Source organism: Gorilla gorilla, chromosome 3 (genome assembly GCF_029281585.2).
Source record: "Gorilla gorilla gorilla isolate KB3781 chromosome 3, NHGRI_mGorGor1-v2.1_pri, whole genome shotgun sequence".
Classification (NCBI taxonomy): Eukaryota; Metazoa; Chordata; class Mammalia; order Primates; family Hominidae; genus Gorilla; species Gorilla gorilla.
Window position 1 is genome coordinate 16,923,887 of NC_073227.2, and position 16,800 is coordinate 16,940,686.

At 42.1% G+C, this 16,800-nt stretch overlaps 1 protein-coding gene across 4 annotated transcripts in view; it reads left to right on the forward strand.

The window, feature by feature from the left end:
• STX18 (syntaxin 18) overlaps positions 1–16,800 on the forward strand; it is a 122,315-nt gene that overhangs the window by 53,270 nt on the left and 52,245 nt on the right. The gene's annotated exons all lie outside the window — the stretch shown is intronic.

A 16,800-nucleotide genomic window follows, 5' to 3' on the forward strand; every position in this document is an offset into this window, starting at 1 on the left:
TGATGTGAAGCAGAAAATGAACAAGGTAACAGTTTTGATGGTGAGATTAGAGGTAGCCAGGCTGACTGTCTCCTGGCTCTTACAGACCCTTATAAGCTCAGGGCCACCCCCTCCCCTTGTTTAGATATTACTTGCTCTTTTGAGTTTCAGATTACAGGAGCAATTGATCTGCATGACCTATCTTAAGAACTTTAACTTTGCAGTAGAAACCTAAACCAAATGTATATCCTCAAGAGACAAATCATCTTAAAACTAGGCTGTTGTCATTTTGATGTACTGTACTGCTCACTGAGGAACAGTGTGGTGGAGAGCACCACCTAGTGGATGGGACCCATACTTGATGGGCTGTGTAGGAGATTTCATCTACATTGATTGTAACTCTTGCCCTTGTCTTGCAAATAAGTGATTTTTAATCGTCCTAGCACATATTTTTAACTAGCGCTAGGACCCTAGGAGAATGAGACTGGGAGTAGTTGTGAGATATGTCGGTTTTCTTTGTAGTTTTCGCACTTCTATAGGTGTATGTACTGGTGCTTGACATCTCCACATTCTTATAAGCTGATATTATAATTCAAACAAAAGTTTTTTTTTTTTTTTTAATGTCAGTAGGGTAGTATTTAGTCTTTGGGAATTTTGTGTTTTTGAGTGCTTATGTTCAACCTCGGTAGTAAGAGACGGCTTTGGATAGAACCTGTTTGTTGCCACAAACTTTATACTATGCTGCTAATCTGTTCACCTCACGAGAGGAGGAGTTGCTGCTGATTATAAACTGTAGGTCATAAATTGTTACCTGCTTGTCATAGAGACTATATGCCTTTTGAGTGTACTAAAATATTTGCAAAAATTAGATGAAACAATTCCACATTTAAAGAAAAACAACTTTTAACACATCATTACCACAAATTTTAGGTACAGCCATTCCTTGATATTTATTTTAGAATGTCAAATTCTTGATAAAATATATCACCTCTTCGTTTGTTGAATGTTCCTAGACATTTGTTGAGCTAGGAACTATGCCAGGCTTTGGGAATCCAAAGTGAAGAAGACATAGTTCTTTTTGGACCTAGAATTTTTTAAAGTTTTAAAATTCTTCAACACAAAAAGGAGTGAGCGTATTCCTGGGATGTGGGATGTATTATGTTGGGGTATAAATACATTTTTTTGCTTAATATTTTCTGACATTTAGCAAATGCTTTTGAAGAAACTGCTAAATAAAATTGATGGGTTTGTTTTCATGGGTTTGGCAGTGGGGAGGCGACAGAAGGCTGCAGGTAACACCTCTTTGGTTTCGTTCTTCACTGAGTTTTATCCTCGGAGAGCCCAAGTTTGGAGGCATGGAGTGAAGAATTTAAGAGCACAGGCTTAGAGTCTATTCCAGAGTATGGACCCTGGCTTTTCAACTTGCCAGGTGTATGCCTTTGGGCAAGTGTACTCATCTGTTTTCTCATTTGATGTGAGGATTCAATGAGATAGTCTATACAATGGGTTTAACACGGTGTCCGACACATAGGAAACACTAAATGTTCAATATGATTTATTATGATGATGATTTGGAAGTTTATTATGATGATGATTTGGATGATTCAGTGTAGGTGGTTCTCATGGTGCACTCAGTCTCCCCACCACCTGCAGGCCCCAGATCCCTGCTTAGTGTGACCATGCAGACAAACCCCCACTCATGGCCAGCAGATGTCTGCGGGTGCTGAGCTAGAAAGTTCAAAGTTCTTCCTTATGCAGATGATGTTTACAGAAAGAGTGTACCCTCGTGTGTCTCGTGTGTGTGTGTGTGTGTTGAACAGTGTTTACAATCAGAGGCACTTAACCTGAGCTCCATGAACCAAAAGCCTCTGAAGCTCAAAATGACAGGCAGAAAGTTTTTTGTTTCTGTGTATATGTTTATTTCTTTTATAGAAGAGATCAGATTCATAGCTTTTGTCAGCATCTCAAAGGCATCTGTGCCCCTAAAAAGGTCAAGAACTATACTTTAGATGTTCGTGACTCTGTGTAAGGCCACTGGAGAAATTTAAAATATAGTCCCCTCTTAGAAAGTGAAACTCAAATATGAATTTTGCACTATTTGTTTTTGAAGATATGTAAATAATTTTAAAGGTAGAGTTGATATTTTGAGGAACTCAAATAAGAGTAAAATGTTTTTTCCTCTCGCCCCTCTTGTCAAGGTTCTGAAGAATTTTAAGAGCAAGGAAAAGTTAAGAATACAGGCTATGGAGTAGACCTAATTTCAAATACAGCTCCGATACTTCCTAATGAGTCCTCAAGCCAGTTAAGTTGGCCTCTCTTCTCTGTAAAAGAGGAATGCTAGGGGTACCTGCCTCCTAAGTTTATAATGAGGATTAAATGCAATAATCTGTAAAAAGCCCTTACAATTCTTCTTGGCATATAGTAACTACTATAATAGTGTTTGCTGTGATCATTTTTGTTGCATATTCACTCAAAAACATTTATAATGTATACACATTCGTTGTCTGTTATGAATTGTCAAGGTAATTCTTTTCTTGTCTATTTTACCTCCATCTTATTGACATGTGAATGACATTTCTAATTTCTTATGAGCAGACTTTCCAAAGTTCTGCAGCTGAATTGCCCTAAGTCTGATAACCTCAGTAACTAGAATCCCAAATGTACCTGGAGCCTTAGAATGATTTTGGAAGCTTTGGAAAGCATAAAAGTAGAAAGAAACTGACGGGGTTGGTGGTAGGAGCTTTCAAATTGATTGAACACCCAAAAATTATCTTGGAATTTCTGAGCTGGAAAGCATTTGGGGGTTCTTTCCGTCCAACCTTCAAAGCACACAAGTGAGGAATTGCACATCACCCGGTGACTCCAAAGTCAGAGAACCAGCTGGGAGTTACCATGTGCCTGGAGGCGCTGTCCCCGCCCTCTGCCTGCGTGCTGACCATCCACCACTCGTACTTCTAAGAGAGCAGAGGATATAGGCTGCTCATGGAATTCTAGTATAAGCAGTGATCCCAGAAAAAGTGTGTGGTGAGTCAAAGACTGTTCCGTGCAGGAAAGTACCAGTAGCATCGAGAAAAAGGAGAGCTTTGGGAGCAGGAGAAAAGATATGGAGGAGAGCGCATAGGGGGCAGGGCAGGGACAGGCTGCACGCTGTAGGTGCATCCCGCAGAAACCTAATGGTAGGAGGTTATCTATGTGTGCTTGGCAGAAAAGAAATGCCTGTTTCAGCAGTGCCTGCCGTCCACCCAGCGTGTGTGAGCTCTGGGGTGAGGGCGAGATGGGGCTTGCGAATCTGCCGTTCCCGTCATTGGTTTTGTTCCCTAGGGCCTCTTCTACTAAGAGTATCTTGCTTACTGCCTGCGAGTCTAGCATTTTCACTGCCATCATGTCTCCTAAACTCAAACCAGCCACTTCCTCTGATTCACAACTGAAGAAATGGCAGTCTTTTCCAACACTGGGCTGGGGGCACTGGCTGGTTTGAACCTATTGCTAGAATGTGTTGAAGTCCAGAGTGGCCTTGTGGCCGTTTAAAATTGTCATTTGAATTGTGTATGCTTTTCACCTTATGCACTAAAGTTCACCTTGCCCTATGGGTGAGACTGAAATAGTGATGAAATGAAGAAGAAAACTTAGAGTAGTTGAGCACCTACTGTGTGCCAGACACAGTGTCAGACTCTTCACAGACATTATTTTCATCAGTGACTTGTAGTCACCTTCAGCATTATTATTGTCTCAAGTTTATACCTCAGAGATGAAGGCTGGAAGAGGTTAAGTGACACAAAGCCATGTCACTAGTAAGTGGCAGAGCTGGGATCTGAACCCAGGTCTGTTTTACCTGGTTTCATCCTTTGCAGTATGGAGACTCAGAAGAATGCAACATGCATGCACACTCTCCACACACAGCCTCCAGACCAGATGGGGTTTGGATTGAAACGCAAAGCAGTGCGAAGTTGGGTCGGATCCTTGGGTTGGAACTTCTTGTTCTGTTCTCCCTCCTCCCTTCCTCTCTTCTTTATTACCTCCTTCCTTAATGTGCCTGGCCCATGCTGGGTCTTACATATTTGTCAAGTGAACAAATGAAAGAAAGTTTTCCAAGCACACAGAAAAGAAAGTAGTCATTATTAGCCGGCAGGGATTCAGAAGCCTGAGCCATGTCTTTCCAGCCTATTGTGTAGTTTTGGATTGGGTTGTTAGGCAGGTAGGGGAGGAGAATATTTGTTTTTAGATGGCAGTAGTTAGCAAAGCCTCTCCGTGATGTTTTTATGGAGGAAATGTTTTTAAAATAGACCCTTAGGGTGTTCGTGACTAGTTGAGCTGGCTGTCTACAGGGAGGGGTCTATGGTTCTTTGCTACTTTTTATATCCCATTTTCATCTCGTTTTTTGAATGATGATTTTTCGTTACAGATGTCTTTAATGGCATAATGATCAGAATTGCAAGTGACAGGAGGCCAGGAAAAATGTGCATATAATGAAGACCTAGTTTATCAGCAGCACTCATGGAAAAAGTCATTTTAGTCGATGTAAATTCAGCTCGACTCAGTGACATGAAAGTGAGCATGCCCTTAAGTGGCATTGCTAGAAGCCCAGAGTCTGGAACAAGGGAAGCAATGGTTCTGTTTCCCTCTGCACTTCATGCTGACACAGAGAGTATTGATTCTATTCTGGAAACTGCGTTTTATTTGGGGGGCCCATGAACTATATTCAGAGGTAGTAAGTATGGCCAGAAGCCGCAGATGTATTTCATATAAAAAATTCCTGAGAGGAAGGGGCCGGGCACGGTGGCCCACACCTGTAATCCCAGCACTTTGGGAGGCCAAGGCGGGCAGATCACGAGGTCAGGAGATCAAGACCATCCTGGCTAACATGGTGAAACCCCGTCTCTACTAAAAATACAAAAAAATTAGCCGGGCATGGTGGCACGCACCTGTAGTCCCAGCTACTCGGCAGGCTGAGGCAGGAGAATCACTTGAACCTGGGAGGTGGAGGTTGCAGTGAGCTGAGATCACGCCACTTCACTCCAGCCTGGGCAACAGGAGCGACACTCTGTCTCAAAAAGGGAAAAAAAAAAATTCCTGAGAGGATTGGGAATGATTAGCTTGGAGAAGAGAGAAGACTCAGGTGGAGTAGATCACAGTAGCTGACCTCGATTCAGAGTAAGAAAGAACTTTTTACTGTCTGAGGTGAAATGGATGGCCAGGGAGAGGCAGTGGGTGCCTTATCATGCTGCTCTTTTGGCAAAGCAGGTGTCTTCTAGATCCTTGCTAGTCTTAACCATCCAAGCAGGGAGGTAGTCACTGCTCTGTGTGTCATCTAGCCTGTTCTAGGCAAATAGTAAGGTCAGGTAAACCGGGAGTGGATAGAGCTTCAGAAATAGTGGGAATGTGTTCAGTAATGCCAAATAATTGTAGTTTGGGGAACTAGAAGAATGGGAATGAAGATGTTTAATTAGATTGAAGTTAGTAAGTTGGGGCTGGAAGGAGTGAGGAGGAAGAGTTGAGTACATAATAAACATTTGTTTTTTTCTATGGGTGTAAGAGTCCTAGAAGTCTTTTAAAATGGAAGTTGCATTGAGTTTAATGGGAATCTTAAGCATTATAAGGTGCCACTCAACTTTTGAAATTAAATCATGAGTTCTTTGTGTCATCAACACTAAGATTCTAGGTTTTTGTTTTTTTTAATTTCTGGGTTTCTTTAAAGATGATAGAGGCTTAATATTAGAAAGGAAGCAATACGTTCCAGGTTGTTAGAAAGTTAGTTGCTAATATGAGAAATTAGACTGCTAAATCCACCTACCTAGTGTTAACCACCCATGCCCCCCTGTTAACCAGCCTCATTGTCTGTTACTTGAGACTCTCTGCAGTAAGAAGGTTGGATCTAGAAAAGTCAGTCTCCTCTTTTGTGCACGTGTTTTCTCTCCTTCTGTCTCTAAAAAGACATATGCTGAATTCTGGAAGCCGCAGTCCCATAAGATTAGTATTGGTTCTTAGCAATAGGTTATTTAGCTATTGATTATACTTTTCCTAGGTTAAGATGGCCTTATTTATTTTTTCTGATAAGATTTCCAGACTGATGGAATAAAGAACTTGATATATTCAGCTAACATTTATCACTTACAGCTTGCCTCAAGGAAGGTGGAAAGTGAACCCAGAATACTATATTTTAAAGCCTCCTTGGGCCCGCAATTTTGAGTAGAAGTTGAGTGATGGGAATGAAGACATTCTGGGCAGAGAGAAGCAGGTGCCAGAGTGCAGGGCAGAGAAGAGGAGGTTTGCTTAAGGAAAGGCTCTGTGGTCTGGCACGCAGGTGGTTGCAGGAAGTGCAGGAACAGAAGCTGGTAGATGGGGCTGGCTCCTTTAGCCAGTGTTTAACAAGGTGAGTGGATGGGACTGACTGACCAATTTCATTTGTAGGGTGAAAAAGAGACAAGAGTGTAAAATGGCCAAGATGTTCTAACTTGGAATCTAGAAAGGATGAAGACTTTCTCTTTGGGGCCGTCAGAACAGGAGGGACTAGGAGTAAGCCAGAGGGTGTGAGTGGCTGCATGAGGATACCGTTGGGACATATTGCTTTTGAGGCGGCAGTGGGACACACAGTGGCAGTATCTAAAAAGCATTTGGATACACTCAGCTTGAACACAGGAGGGAGGCAGCGGCTGGGTGGACAATTCATGTAGACAGTAAATAAAGCTATGGATTGGAATGAGTGAGCTTAGCAAGAACATGTAAAGAAAGAGCCAAGGGCTGAACTTACAAGAAGTTTCAGAGATTAACAAAGGCAGAGAGGGAATGAATGAAGGTGAAGGAAAGGAGTTATAGGTTTTAGAAAAGAACCTAGAGACAGTGGTGTTCTGGAACCCGAGGGAGACTAGTGCTTCAGGAGGGGACAAGGAAGGAGGAGGCAGGAGCAGGGAGGAGAGCCATCCGAGTTTGGTGAGGCCTGGTGAAGAGTGTCCCCCTCAATAGGAATTAGAGGGAAAGTGACAGGAGTTGCTTACTCAACAACTGCCGAAAGAAAAGAAAAAAGCGAGAAAGGAACAGTTCCTTTATGTATTCCCTCAACAAACTCGCTGTTGTGGTCCTGAGCACAGTGGAATGTCTGTGGCTGTGCTAGCCTCTTTTGTGGGTGATTGGTCACTGGGGAGCTTCTTTTGCACAGGGATAGGACTCAGACAGTCCCCACTGTGACATCAGCAGGTCAACATGCTCCAGAGGTGTGTTAGTTCTGAACTTTTAGCTCTGACTTAGTAATTGCTATTGATGCATTTTTCAATTAAGACTGAAAGGAGTTAGACTCGGAATTTAGTCAGTGGGCTCCAAATTAAACTTGGGTACATGATCCTTGTGAAAAATCACTTTAACTTATCAGTAGTTGGCAAACATACAGCAGTGGTTTTTCTGGCTGTGCCTTTGGCTGCATACTAACTGAACAGCAAGCTGTGTCCACTGATTGAATGAAAAAAAAATAATGATTTTGTGTTACAGGGAACTTTTTACAATATGCCAGAGGGACCTACTGGAGTCTCTTTAATCTTGAACAATGCTTGTTTCTTGCAGAGGCAAATTATGCAAATCAGTACTTAGTGTTCCATAATCAATCAGGTCTTTGTTGGAAGTGTTATGAGTGCCAGCAGAACAGAATTTCTATCATCCTGGGAAGGGTGAGGGGGTTTGCAAGTCAAACCACTGCTGTGATCAGCAAAGGACACTTGCCGACTGCTTTGAACTCTCCCCACAGTCAGAATGCGGTCGCTCTTTGAGAAGAATCCCATCGTTTTGTACCAGGGTTTTTGTTGTACAGTATATCGTGCTTTGGGTAATTCACAAAACACCCACGAAGGAACAGCTAGCAAGGCTGTTCTGTGGGTGACACATAAAAACAAAGCTGGTCCTGCCGCCTGGGATGGCAGCTGGCAGCCATGCTCCCAGAGCTCCCTTTGTGTGGAATCTACCTAGAGTGCAGTGTTTCAGAATATTCCTGGACTCAACTCATCCATAGTGCATATGTATGCTTAAAAACAATCTCATTTCAGCTTCCTCCTGCACAGAATGGTGAACCTTTATTAATCCTTTGATTCCAGATCAAAAGAATCAGAGAAATTTTTAAAGTCCTTGGGAAAAAATTGTGCTGTTTTTGAGAGGTCCTGTTATTACTGCTGCTCTAATACTTGTGTTGCCATCTAGTGGATAATGGGAAGTATGTGGCTGCCTTAGTATGTTTGGAGTTTATTGTACCCTATTACTGATTCTTGAAGGGGATAGAAAATCAATTCAAAAAGTTTTTTAAAAAAAGAAAATCCCATGTGGAGCATTAAATAATTATTGAGGAGCCACTTTGGGCTAGGCAGATGCCTCAGCAGCTTATGTCAGGGAGACATGAAAACAATTCAAAAACTCACAAGATGGTGACATCTCTGCAAGGGATATATTTGCAAGATGGATCCTTAACCTGGCCTGGAGATAGCAGGGAAGCCTTTAGGAGGTGTAACACCTGAGCAGAGCCTCACGCATAGGAGTGAGTCAGAAGACAGGATTGGGAAGCAGGGAGGGCTTTGCATCTGGAGACAGCAGCAGAGCGTAGGGCACTGGCGGGCCTTGGGCATGAGGACGTGGGCTTATCCTGGGTTAAAGGGGAAGGTAATGTACAGTTTTAGTCAAGGAAGTATGTGGGAAGATTCACCCTTTTTGATTGTTTAATAACATGTTTTATCTGATTATAAGGATTATACGTAGTAACTGTAGAAAAATTTTAAAGTGCAAAAAGTATGAAGAAGAAAGCAGTCTCCAAATCTTACCACCTACAATCATTGATACCTTGATGAGCAGTCTTTTAGATTCCCCTCTATGTATGTATACAGCTCTAGGTGTGCATTTCCTATGTTTTACGCCTATGGGTCACACCATACATGCTTTGGGCAACCTCTGTTTTGTCTCAGTTTTTCCCCACTAGGTAATATGCTTATGGGACTTTCATCCATGTCAGTAGTTCCTGGTGTTGAGTCCATGTCAACTGTGTAGATCCACTGATAGGACCAGCTCTCACAGGAGACCTGTTTGCCTATTGGGATGCTGTGTTGTTTTGTTTGGTGTTTCCTAGTAAAACCTTTATGTGTATAAGAACAGATAATGTAAGAGAGTCTTTTTTTCCCCCTGTCAAATGCATCTCATGTAGAGACCATACTGCTGTTTTATAATGAATTTGGTTTTATGGTAGATGGGTTTTATGGAGAATTTCAATGTCTTGATGATCTAGGAAATTAGCCGCATTAAAATATAGCTAGTTAAAAAGTAAACTTGATTTATCTTTGGAGAAAGAATGGGATGGGTCAGATGAATGCCAGTAGTTTTAGAATGGAGTTTAAATAACTTGTTTAGTTAAGTATTAGCCTAATGAAGGAGCCAGAGCCTGGCTGATCCTGGATTGTGGCTGTTAGTTCTGTGCTGGCCCATAGCTATAGACAGTGCCTTTCACCTGAACAAGTTAGATCTCACTGTGTCCCTTCTACAGGTCTGGGAAATGCGACCTGCAGGGACTTAATTGCACTCAGATGGGACAGCAGAGTCATCTTTGTGGGTAGACTTGCAGAAGCTAAAAGCACACAGGCACTCGGTTTGAGACATACCAAACAAAAAATTATTTTTGTATTTATTTCAAACCATTTATACAGGATGTGTTAGTTTACTGTCTTCTCATCTGCAAAAGGGTAATAATGATACCTACCCTAAAGGATTGTTAGGAGAAGCAAATCGGATGCATAGCATTTAGATTGGTGCCTGCCGTATAGTATGTAGTACTCAATAAAAATTGACTATTAACTTGTGCCACTACTGTTTTTTAAAAATAGTTTTTACCCAGTTCCCTTTTGTAGTGACGCCCACGGAGATTAAGCAACTTGCTCAAAATTTCAGCTGGCAAAGGTTAAAAGTTTAGTGGAGCTTGTAAAATATATGCCTTTCTTCCCAGTCCAGTGGAACTACCTGAAAGAAAAATACAGGAGTCAGCAAGAAAAAGCCAAGTGGAGAACCTGACTTTAGAGTTATGGCCCCATACGAGTGGGGCATGGGCCAGAATATACCCTCTCTGCTGGCTGGTCGATCTGAAAAGAGGAGAGGACAGGGCAGCATGCTCTCCCTTCTCGAAATCTGAACACAGCTCTCTCCTCTTCCCTCTAAGAAGAGTGAGTAAAGGTTGGGAGATAGGCCAGGAAGATTGGTCCAGCTGAAGTCCTTTCACACGATGCATGGCAGTGCGGAATAAGGAATCCCTTCACAGTAAGTGGCAAAGCAGGGAGTAGAACCCAGGCACCTTGGCCAGCTCCCTGGATTTCATGCCCATCTTTCTTTTGTCCACCCTGATTCATCCAGGCCCCCCACAGAGTCTTTTGCCCAGAATTTCTTCTCTGCCCTCTACCCTATTCTAAGCTAAAAACTGAATGTAGATTAACTCAAACGGGAGAATGAACAATCGTGGACGTTGCTTTCATTACTTGTTTAAACCATGTTTTCAGGTGGCTTGATGATAGATACTCAAAATGCACTGGTCACCGTTGTACTGCCAGTCTTTCTGACCTTTCTTTTTCCTTGCTGTATTTGTGAACCTTCTTCTCAATACCCCTATGGGCTTGCCAATCCAAAGCCCCCCATGTCGTAAAACACAAGAAACAGTAGTAGCCAACTTCAGAGGAGACAAATGTCAATCAGTGAAAACATTTTTTTTTTTTTTTTGGCCGATCTTTCTGTATCCAGTGTAGTTAATTTGTTAAAAAATCAACATATACAAATACTCTCATGAAGCTCAGTTTCTTTCTATGAAGAAAAATTCAGACCTAACTAAGCTAAACATAACATGAACACTGAGTCATACAGATCTGTGATCAATGCCAATTCTTCCGTTTGTTAGCCTTGTGACCTTGCTTAGGTTTGTTTCCATGTTTACTAGGTGGGGCAGGAGGAGGTAATGTCTAATTCATACGATCATTATGGAGGGGTGGAAACCACAGAGCACACGTCAAGCAGTCTATGCGCACTACCTGGCACACACGTGGCGGGTGCTCTGTAAGTAGCGATCACGATTGGGTAAAATCAAGCATGTACTGCATGTTGAATAGAGATGTAGTACAAAAAGAAAAGAACAGGTTGATGTTGATATTGCCCACATGGAGGCTTTTTCTCAGTTCCCAGGTGCTTCCTTGCAAATATAGTACTGTAAAACTATAGTTGTGACTTGCCAGGATTCTGTGTAAATTTGGCAGTTAAGAACTCAAGACTGGTACTTAGACTGGCTGGATTGGATCCAGGCTTCAACCCACATGTCCCTGAGGAAATTCCTTATCCTCTCTCTGACTCAGTTTTCTCATCCATGGGGCAGCCATGATGCTGTCACTGCTCCTGGGCATTGCTGGGAGAAGTGGGTGAGTAGCGCACACAGAGCTCTTTTGGACTTCCGCCTGACTGGGAGTGAGCTCCCAGTGAAAGTTTTGTTGTTGTTTTTTGGTGGCATTGATCCTGTTACATGGAATTTAAGCAAAGATTGCAAGTACTTAGAAATAAAGTAGCCAGAGATTGTTGGGATTTAGTTGTTACTAAGTAAGGGTTGTTCCTAGTTTGGTAGCAGAAAATCTCTACCTCAAAATGACTAAAAATGTTAAAAGAAGAAAGTACTACATGAGTTTGTTTTGTATCGTTTTGTTTTGTTTTGAGACCGAGTCTCGCTCTGTCACCAGGCTGGAGTGCAGTGGCGCGATCTCGGCTCACTACAACCTCCACCTCCAGGGTTCAAGTGATTCTCCTGCCTCAGCCTCCCGAGTAGCTGGGATTACAGGCGTGTGCGTCACCGGCTAGTTTTTTTGTTTTGTTTTGTTTTGTTGTTTTGGTTTTTTGTTTTTTTTTTAATTGTATTTTTAATAGAGATGGGGTTTCGCCATGTTGGCCAGTCTGGTCTTGAACTCCTGACCTCAGGTGACCTGCCCGCCTCAGCCTCCCAAAGTGCTGGGATTACAGGCTTAAGCCACTGCCCAAGCCCCAAGATTTTTTAAAATAACATGTTTTATGGAAAATTTCAAATATATACTAAAGTGGAATAGCACAAGGAACCCCCCCATATAAGCATGTACTCACCTTCAGCCTTGAGCAACTCAGGACTCATCCTGTTGCATCTGTTACCTCCCCCTGTCTTATTGTGAAGCAAATCCTGGGCATTGTATAATTTTACTTATAAGTTGTTCCGTGTATATCTCTAAAATATAAGGATTCTAAAAACAGAAAGATAAATGAAAACATAATCCTAATACATAATATCATTATTACACCTAAATGAAATTTATTATTCCTTAATATCACTAAATATTAAGTAGGAGATTCTTTAGTGAAATAACAATATACAATGGACATTAAAACGACTTTAACATCAAATGAAACTAAAAAACACCAACATATTTATTAATTTAACAGTACTGAGGGAGCCCATGCTAGTTCCCCATAATGGTTAAGGGTTCTAGTTCCAGCTCAGTCAGTCTTGAGCTTTGGTTTCTTTCCACTAAGAATATCTATTTCCACAGGTTATCAGAGTTAAGTGAAATAACTCATTTACAGTAACTAGTATAGAGGAGACACTAAATAAGTATTACATTCCTTTCCTTTTTCTTTTATCTACAGTTCAATTCTTGTTTTAAGCTACACTTTATGTTAGAAATACAGAATTCTCTATTCTTTGTCCATACCCTTCCTCTCTGATGGAGACATATTTAATATGGCAGTGTAATCAAACCGTAGCTCACTGATGAAAACTCTTTTCCATGGTAGACCATCAGTCTGATGGAAGACTGTTCACTTGTGAGGACAGATGATCTTGTGAAGCTGTTAGGTTGCCCAATCTTAGTAGATTTTACATGGTGATGCTGCACCTTCTGAACACACCTCAAGTAAGAGGCATTCTCTTTATGTATATACTTATTCCTACTTTATCATATTAAGTGACTCTTCCAAAATTAGCACTGCATGTGGAAACATTTAAAGTCCAAAACATAGGCCGGATATGGTGGCTTATGCCTGTAATCCCAGCACTTTGGGAGGCCAAGGGGGGAGGATCACTTGAGCCCAGGAATTTGAGACCAGCCTGGACAACATAGCAAGACCCCATATCTACAAAAAAGAAAAAGGAAAAATCCAAAGCATGCAACTACTTAACCTCTCTAAAAATGTGAAAATGTAATGAGCACGTCAGAATTGTATGCACTATAATATGCTGTCTTTGCCAGTTTATTCTGAAAAATAGGACTGAGCCTAACAGTAAATAGATTAAGCTTGGCCAAGAGTCTTTATAAAGTTAATGGTAGTCATGTGATTAAACAGTCAAATCATTCTCTGCAGAGATAATTGTATTGTGCTATTTGGGGACTTAGGTATGCCTATGTAGATAAATCAAAGATCTGTTGAACTTTTTTCTTTGTTGTTGATTTGTCATGATTTTTTTTTGTTTTTTTTTTTAAAGAAATTAATAGAAAATTCAGAGCTCTCAAATTTCTAAAGTCTTAATGTTCCTTTATTTCTTCATTCTCAGCATTTAAAATATCATACATTGTGTTCCTGTTAAGTATTGAGTTATTATACTGATGTTATTTAGTCAGTAATTACTTAACACACCTCTTATCAAGAATTCTGTTTAATCCTGAACCAGCTGCACTCTGTTTTAATAACCTCGTTTCACAGAAATTTCCCATTACAGAGCATATGAAGTTGGGATCACATTTGTTAGACTAACTGCAACCTCTTGTATAGTAATTATGTGCTTGTGGGCCTCTGTGGAGCTTGCTTGCTCCTGGCATTCATCCCTAGGCACCATCCCTTCCTTGTAGAATAGAACTAACTAAAAGTAGGGGTGGGCAGCTGGATCTAACCTGTACAGTAGATTCCTCTGGACTTTTCAAAACTTTGTATGGAAAACTTTATGGCTTCTAAAAAAACACCTGTTGTGGATAGTAAGGCTCTTAGTAGGTGTATTAGTTTCTCATTGCGGCTGTAACCAATTACGTCAAACTTGTGGCTTACGACAACACAGATTTATTATCTTATAGTTCTGTAAGTCAGGTGTCCAAAATGGGACTCCCTGAGCTAAAATCAAGGTGTTGGCAGGACCGTGTTCTTTTCTGGAGGCTCTAAGGAAGGCCCATTGCCCTGCCCTTTCCACCTTCTAGAGGCTGCCCACATTCTTTGGCTTCCTTTCCCCATCTTCAAAACCAGCAACATTGGAATGAGTCTTTCTCACATTGCATTACTCTCACTCTCCCTTCTGCCTCCCACTTCCACATTTACCGACCCTTGTGATTGAGCCTACCCAGATAATTCAGGATAATCTCTCTACTTTAAGGTCAGCTGATCAGCAACCTTAACTCATGTGCTGCATTAATGCCCTGTTGTCATGTAACATCATATAGTCACAGGTTCTGGCGATTAGGAGTTGGACATCTTACAGGGGGATGGGACTGGGCAAGCTGGAAAACCATTATTCTGCCTACTGTAGCAGGTATAATCCTTCTGGGATTATTCAGTACCCACTATTTATTCAATATTTAGTAAAAGTTTCTGAGGGTCTGCTTTGTGCCAGGAACTGTGCCTGACAAGCTCTGGGGAGAGAGAGAGGACTCCCTGCCCTCTCAGAGCTTGCAGTCTGGTGAAGGGAAGTTTATGAACTAGTCATTGTTATCATGAAGGAACAGGTGCTGAAATAGATGCACATGTAGCGTTTTGTGCGGGAATGGGATCTGACTGCAGCTGGGAGTGTAGGGTGAGTATGAGGAGGAAAAGAGAATCTTGAATGAGGAGGAAGAATTTGCCTGGGAGAGAATGATGGGTAGGGCGTTCCAGGGAAAGGGAGAACCATATGAGTATGCAAGTGAGGGGAAGGCCTGGGACTTGGAGGCTGGAGTGGTGCGGGATGGAGGCTGGAATGGTGCGGGGTGTGTGGCAGGGACTTTCAGGGCTGAGTTGTGAAGGGCCTTGAGTGCTGCATTTGGGAGTTTGGACTTTTTCCCGTTGTTTAGACACTGAGATGACTCATTGGCTTCCCTTTGGCAAATTAGCATGCAGAGCTGCTTCCTTTAACTGCTGTGTATTTTGAAACCAGAATTCACCACTGTCGAATGTATTCTACCCACGCATTTCCCTTGCTTTGCTCATTTATGCTGTTCACATGGCCCCTGGAAGTAGTTGAGTGTTTGACCCCTGGTAGGCAGGGGAAGGAGGTAAGGAGATGGAAACCGTTGAAGGTTTTAAAACAGAGGAGTAGCTTGGTCAAATCTTGTATGTGATGGAATGAACCCCTTGCTTGCGTATCTCTTAATTTTTTTCCCAACAGACTTAAAAGTCAGATTTCCGACCGGGCGCGGTGGCTCACGCCTATAATGCCAGCACTTTGGGAGGCCGAGGCGGGCGGATCACAAGGTCAGGAGATCGGGACTATCCTGGCTAACATGGTGAAACCCCGTCTCTATTAAAAATACAAAAAAATTAGCCGGGTGTGGTGGCGGATGCCTGTATTCCCAGCTACTCCGGAGGCTGAGGCAGGAGAATGACGTGAACTCGGGAGGTGGAGCTTGCACTGAGCCGAGATGGCGCCACTGCACTCCAGCCCTGGTGACAGAGCAAGACTCCATCTCAAAAAAAAAAAAAAAAAAAAAGTCAGATTTCCTGATGCAGCCTAAGTGGAAAGCAGGAACAGGATTGTAAGGCAGGCAGGCGTGGTGGTGCACTGGGAAACACGCTGAATTTGGACTCAGTCCTGAGCTTTTGAAACCAAGCTCACATACTAAATGTGTAACCTTGGACAAGTCACTTAGCTTTTCCCAGACTGGTTAATGAGAACAGTAAGAATCATAGCACAGCAGGGTTGTTGGGAAGAGAAATAGGCCATGTACGTGAAAGTGTTGAGCAGTGTCAGGGATGGTGGACAGTCTCTCAGTCCTGATTTGCTATCTGTGAAATAAATGAATATTGTGACCATACTTAATTCTTTTTCTTTGATTTGTTTGCTTACAATGCCTTAGGGTGTTTTTCTGAATCACATTTATAATAAGAGTCTAGACTATGTGGGAAATTTAGCTGAACCCAAACTGACATATCTCCAGACAAACCATGGATGTTTCTTTTGTGATCAATGCTATTTTGTATTTAGGCATATACTCATTCCACAGTGTTTATTGATCACCTCTGTGCTTCTTGTTGTGCTTACAACTGTAGGGAAAGCTGGGCAGCCTCTCCTTGCATAGTTCTGCCACTGACAAAGAAGTGTGTATATAAAAGTTAGGTCAGAGTACATGGCCATGAATAATTGAGTGCCAAGAAGGTGGTGTGCAGAAGTCCGTTTAAGATCAGAGCAAAGTGAAAATTAGCCTGGGTTGGCCTTGACAGAAAAACTTCCATGGAAGAGATGAAAGTTCCGCAGACCTTGCAAGGCTGGGGCCACGTGTGTTTGGAACGAGTGCAAAGTGTGTGAGTCGGAAGCTGGAGTAAGACGTCGTCAGAGGACCAGCAGGCCACTGGCTAGTAATCTTTCTCCCTCTGGAAACACGTTTGTCCCTATTGACTGTGGCCTGAGCGTTCTTCCCACCACGTTTTATTTATTTGTGAATTGCTAGTTCCATGCACAGTACCTGGCATGTGGTAGGTGCTTTAGAATAGGTTTTTATTATACTAGAAACAGCCATCACAAACACAGTGCTTTGTACCTGTACCTTTGAGTTCTTTTTCTTCATCCGTGGAAATAGCCCATAGGAAAGACAGAGATTTGCTATGTGGGGATAAATTGTTACCCCTGAATCTTTGCTTTAACTC